This window comes from Artemia sp. Qi Xiang Cuo, chromosome 2 (assembly GCF_049724085.1).
Source record: "Artemia sp. Qi Xiang Cuo chromosome 2, ASM4972408v1, whole genome shotgun sequence".
Classification (NCBI taxonomy): domain Eukaryota; kingdom Metazoa; phylum Arthropoda; class Branchiopoda; order Anostraca; family Artemiidae; genus Artemia; species Artemia sp. Qi Xiang Cuo.
In genome coordinates this window covers 96,775,305-96,781,304 of record NC_142795.1, presented here as the reverse complement: position 1 = coordinate 96,781,304, position 6,000 = coordinate 96,775,305, and the positions used below count along the sequence as shown (strand labels likewise).

The following is a 6,000-nucleotide window of genomic DNA, read 5'->3' as shown; positions in this document are numbered from 1 at the left end:
TAGAGGATCACAACCACCCTCACAGTTCTTAGGGTAAGGGTTGTAATTTATGGCCTGGGGGCATGTAACGTGTTGTCGTAGAAACTCAAAAAGGGCTCTTTCGATTGGAAATCGAAAGGCGTTTTTCCCTTTTTAATAGTCGAAAGTTATTGGAAGGCTTGATATTTTTATTGTAAAGATCGATGTGGGTGTAATGTATTATTTTTTTGTTGTTGCTGCTGTTTAGACCAGGGCACTTTGTATCGAAGGAGTTGTCGTAGGAACTTTGAAAAGGGCTCATTCGATTGAAAATAGAAAGGGCTGATTCCCTTTTTAATAGTCGAAAGTGACTATTCCCCCTCCCACGTCCACCCTCCCATTTTCCTTTTATGTTTCAAAACTAATTGTAGCCTTAAGATTAAATCAAAATGCACCGTGTTAATGCTAATTCCCAATAAGGCATCTCAGCAGTATCTCAAGAACGACTGAGGGTATTATGTTCAAACTTTCGGGGCTACTGCTGCTCTTAAAATTGAACCAAATCAAAATAGCGTAAGTGTGTCCAAGCTATCAAAGAAAGTAAACAGATTTTTTTTAGAAAGGTATTAAGTTTTCCATTTCAGATCAACTAGAGGAGGTATGAAACTAAATTAAACAATACTATTTTTGTCCAGAATTTTAAAAGCATACAAATACCAGACCAAACGATAAATTCTTAACAAATGAAAAGATTTAAAGTATTATTTTCTTTTTCCCTGAAAAGACTATGTTAATATAAATGAACAGAAATTAATTTAAAAAACTTTTTCACAAAATAAGTTTTTCAAAGAAAAGTAAAGAACTCCATTAGACACAAAATGAGCAAAAATAAAGTCAAATAATCTACCAAGCATGAAACTTCCACAAATCAGCATCGATAAATAAATGAAACAAAAACGAACAGATATTACAATAAATAACCGAGTCAAACTCAAAACGGGCAGAATTTAACATAAGTTGGGCTCAAAATCCCTATGCCTTCCCAGGGCCAGAACATAATTTGAACTTTACTGACAAAATACAAATGAATGTGCATTGTCAGTTTAATATACATATACTGGCATTTAGTAATCAAATGTTAATATTATTTGATTTATTAAAAGTATAAAAGTAAAAACATTTATATTGTTTTTCAGTAAAGTGCATATTATGTTCTGGCATCTGGAGGCATAAGGGTTTTGAGCCTGACTTATGTTAATTTCTGCTTGTTTTGAGTCTGACTCGGTTATTTATTGTAATTTTTGTTCGTTTTGGGTTTCATTTATTTATCTTTCTTATTAATTAATTTCCTAAAAATACGTCTTTTGATGATTAGAGATTACACTGTTTTGAGGGACTGATCTTTGTACAGTCTCTGAAAAACCATTCGTGGATGAAGTTGTTGGACAGAATTTGATGAAGTTTTTACGAATTAATTCCAGCTATCGATATTCTTGACTCTTAATGAAAAACAAAACGGTAGAATTTTATCACTGTTCCCCAAAACCAACAACAACATAAAGTTCCTATAAATCTCGAAAATATCTCATCTTCATTCCCGTGGCTTTGAACTCGAGTATCTTGCAGGCGTTGTTCATTTCCTCACACATCACAGAATCATAATTATGAAAAATAAAATGGCTCGTGTACTTCTGCTGTGCCAAAAATTTTACTTTAGTTGTGGTAAGGTGGTTTTTATGTTATTAATGTGATGTAGTGGTAGATGCCTTTATTCTCCCTTTATAGGGGAGATAAACTATGCCCCTAAGGTAATTAAACATTGCTAGCGTGACTTAGGCTATGACCGGACTAATGAGGCGTACCAGCTGGGTATATTCGAGAGACGAAATGTAGATTGTAGAGAGGTTGGCTATAACACAATACTTTTATTCGGTTAACATATACTAATACACGGTTTGATAATATATATATATATATATATATATATATATATATATATATATATATATATATATATATATATATATATATATATATATATATATATATATATATATATATATATATATATATATATTCTACTGGGACTGGTTGTCCTAAGTAGACGACATGTCTCAGAAAGCTACAATAATATATAATAAAATACTTAGACACTTACAATAATCCGACAATATCCCAAGGTATTTCTAATTCAATGGACCAGAGGTCAGTCCGGCATTAAGTTAATATCCGTCAACCCTTTCCCATAAAATGCATCTTTTATACATTTTTATCAACCACACCTTCGTGGACCCAACCGACGCAATTAGCTAGGAAGGGGTAATTCCTCAATTTCCTGTTAAGCAGAAACTTGCCAGGAAATGTTCCTTATCTTAATAAAAAGTGGTATTTCTAAACTTCTGTATTTGCGTCTTAATATTTTTACTAAATTCCAAATTGACTTAATTAGAAGGCTTCACCACAATATTCCCTATTTAAAGAAGAGTTGTCCCAACTCTTAATATTTTACTTTTAAAACAAACTTAATTTTGTTTACAGCAATTATACTGCCATCTTTGGGTCATTATGTGCATATAACCTCAAAGGGTTTCCTTAGGGTCATGTTTATGGTCAAATATGTGCCATGTCCTCTTTTGTCCAAGGGTATCAGTTTTGAAATTGATCCTTGTTTCTCTGTTTCTCTGCCTCTAAGACTGGAAAATTCTCTTTTTACCTTTTTCATAAGCTTCTTCTGTTTTAGCTTGACCCAAAGTGGCTTAAGCATTATATTAGTGGTTCTGCTTAAATTAGACTTACAGTTATATTCAAAACGCTTATAAATTATTTGAGTTTAAATTTAATTCCCATTAATAATTTAACTGATCTGGGTGATGTGGTTGATTTACCGTTTATTTTTCGGGTTTAGAAATGCCTTGGATAAATTACACATAACAATATTTTGTTTTTAAATTTTCACACATTTTTCCAGAACAAAGCATTTTCACATTCTTTCAATAAAATAAGCCATTTGGACTATGTAGCACATTCTCTAGGCCTAAATTAAGTTCTGATTTTATCTCACTATCTGATGAACTTGTAGTAAAGTCTGTAATACTGCATACAGTTTCCAAAATACTAATTGACCATTTATGGTTTTGTTTCTGATGGTATCAGGATACAATTGAACTGGCTTTGAAATTTGCTACTTTCCATAAATGTGTCAAAAAATGATTGAAAAAATGGATCCGAAAGGATGTTACGAAAATTTTGACTTCCAAAAAATAACTGAGTCTGTATCTAAAATAAATCTTCACATTAGAATACGCATAGAGCATAAAGTGTTACATATATAGTAAAAAGAAACACTTAAGTTTGTAAAGGTTAATTACTTTTAATTTATTTTTGTCTCTTTTTACTCTAAATATAATATGCCGCTTAAATAGAAACATTATGTTTCTTGCTGGCGAATTGTTTCTTTATCCTCTTCAACTTAATATAGAATTATAAATCACTTAACAGATTGTTTCACAATACAAAATATTTATACGTTGACTCGAAGTAAAAAATTTATATAAAACATTAAATCACTAGTTAAAACTTAAAGTAAATAAAAACATCGTATATATAAAAGTATTGTATAATAACTTACACAAGTATTTTTTTTTTAAGTCGTAAAACTAGATAGGATATTTAACTACTGGTTAAAACTTTAAGCATTAAAAAAAAAAAAAAACACGGATTTTTTTTCTTTGCGTATTATCTTTTATTTTATTCTTTTAATTCGCGGTACAAATACTTTATTATTTAGTAATATGCGCCGCTACTACATTGCATTCATTACTAACACTAAAAAAAACTACTAATTATACACTTACTTCTACTTGCTAAAAACTAGATACTATATTTTTTTTCATTTTTTAATTCTTAATTGAGCTTTTTTTCCTTTTTGTCCATTTGTAATAGCCAAAGTTCGAGCACAGCTACTCGAAATTTTGCTAATTCGAGCGCCGCTAAAAGTGAAGTCAATTTGCTTACCCCTTCTGATAAGGTCTTTTATTTTTTTTATTATTCTGTAACCTTATTTAGTCTCCTCGACCCAGTTTTTCCGCAATGCCACCAGTTATGGTAAGGTGGTTTTTATGTTACTAAGGTGATGTAGTGGTAGATGCCTTTATTCTCCTTTTATAGGGGAGATAAACTATGGCCCTAAGGTAATTAAATGTTGGTAGCGTGCCCTAGGCTATGACCGGACTAATGAGGCGTACCAGCTTGGTATATTCGAGAGACTAAATGTAGTTTGTAGAGAGGTTGGCTATAACACAATACTTTTGTTCGGTTAACATGTACTAATACAAGGTTTGACAATATATATATATATATATATATATATATATATATATATATATATATATATTCTACTGGGACTGGGTGTCCCAAGTAGACCAGAAGTCTCAGAAAGCTACAATAATATATAATCAGATACTTAGACACTTACAATAATCCGACAATATTCCAAGGTATTTCTAATTCAACGGACCAGAGGTCAGATCGGCATAAATTTAGTATCTATCTACCCCTTCCCATAAAATGTATCTTTTATGCATTTTTATCAACCACACCTTCCTGGACCCAACCGACGCAATTAGCTAGGAAGTGGTAATTTCTCAATTTCCTGTTAAGCAGAAACTTTCCAGGATGTGTTCCTTATCTTAATAAAAAGTGGTATTTCTAAACTTTTGTATTTGCGTCTTAATATTTTTACTAAATTCCAAATTGACTTAATTATAAGGCTTCACCACATAGTTAAGTGGGGAAACTATCTTAGCTATTCGTTTATTTTGAGATGTGAATTTCATTGGTTGTTCTAAATATTTTTAGATTATGCTGTCTTAGGGAAGATCATGTTTGTATGCTTTTGTTTCCAAATTATGCTACATTCCCCATAAGCATTCGATGTCTGGCAGCACAGCCAAACACAGGTAGCAAAATGCGTAGTTGCCATTTCAAACAAAATGTCGGCGGTTCTCCGCCTAGTTGCTGGCATTGCTGGCATTTGTTTATTCAAAATTATCTGGAAAAATCAACTAGAATTGAATATCAATGATATAACATTCACGATACTTGCCTATTCTTTTGCCCTTAGTCACGACAGGCTGGTTGAAAGGTATGATACAATCTATACCATGTGCTTGTACAGCTAATCACCATTTCTAGAGTTAAGTCATTAGACTAGCCTACTTAGGAAGTTCATTTGGTAAAATTCTAGTTTAGGGGCTTCTTACCACCTTCAAAATAGTTGAGTTAGGTGAATGAAGCTTTGATGCAAGTCTAGAATTGGGGCTGTTGAGTAAAAGCATATTAAGCAATTTTTACTTCATAATATGCAGAATAATTGTAGTGAACATATTTTGACTAGGCTTCAGCTCCAATATACTTTACCCCCTAATGTGCAAATATATAGCCCAAATTAATAGTTTTCCTTTTCTTTTTCTGGTTCTTGATTTTGTCTTGGTTGATTCAGTTTATTGGTTTACAGGTTGAAATAGGCCTAGGTTAAGAGTGATGCATAGCAAATTATGGAGAGAATATATAACTTGGGCTTTATATTTTCACAATAGGGGGGGGGGTAAACAGGCTTATTATTAGTCAAAATGTTTTGGCAGGGGGGGGGAGGCAAGAGGTTTTACTGACTGTTTTTGTAAAAAACTAGCATAATGTCCATTTTGAATACAATACATGTCATGGTAAAATTCTACTTTAGTTACTTTTGGCTATCTTGGAAAGGAGTTAGGTTAGGAAAATGAAACTTTCATTGATAGATCTACAGGCTAAAGTATGTCTCGGGAAGGTATTTTGAAGTACTGACCTCCACTCCTTCTCCCTCAAGAGGGTCCTGGCCTTTGATGACCTTTAAAAATCCATGTGTAATAAAAGTGAAACCTTGCAAAACAGATCTTCTGCTTAAATGAAGTACAACAAAATTGGTTTCAGCTTCACAACTTTGCTCAATCCCAATTTATAAGGTTTTAAAGATATGCAAATACAATTCTTAAATTTTGAAAC

General features: G+C 32.1%; 1 protein-coding gene across 4 annotated transcripts in view; it reads left to right on the top strand.

The window, feature by feature from the left end:
* The first annotated feature begins 4,982 nt into the window (after positions 1-4,982).
* Nhe3 (Na[+]/H[+] hydrogen exchanger 3) overlaps positions 4,983-6,000 on the top strand; it is a 216,481-nt gene continuing 215,463 nt past the window's right edge. For 3 of the 4 annotated variants that reach the window (XM_089104737.1, XM_089104714.1, XM_089104729.1), the window contains exon 1: positions 4,983-5,101. The gene's annotated coding sequence lies outside the window, so the exon portion shown is untranslated. The remainder of the gene's footprint in view (positions 5,102-6,000) is intronic. The other variant, XM_089104720.1, reaches the window with a different exon arrangement.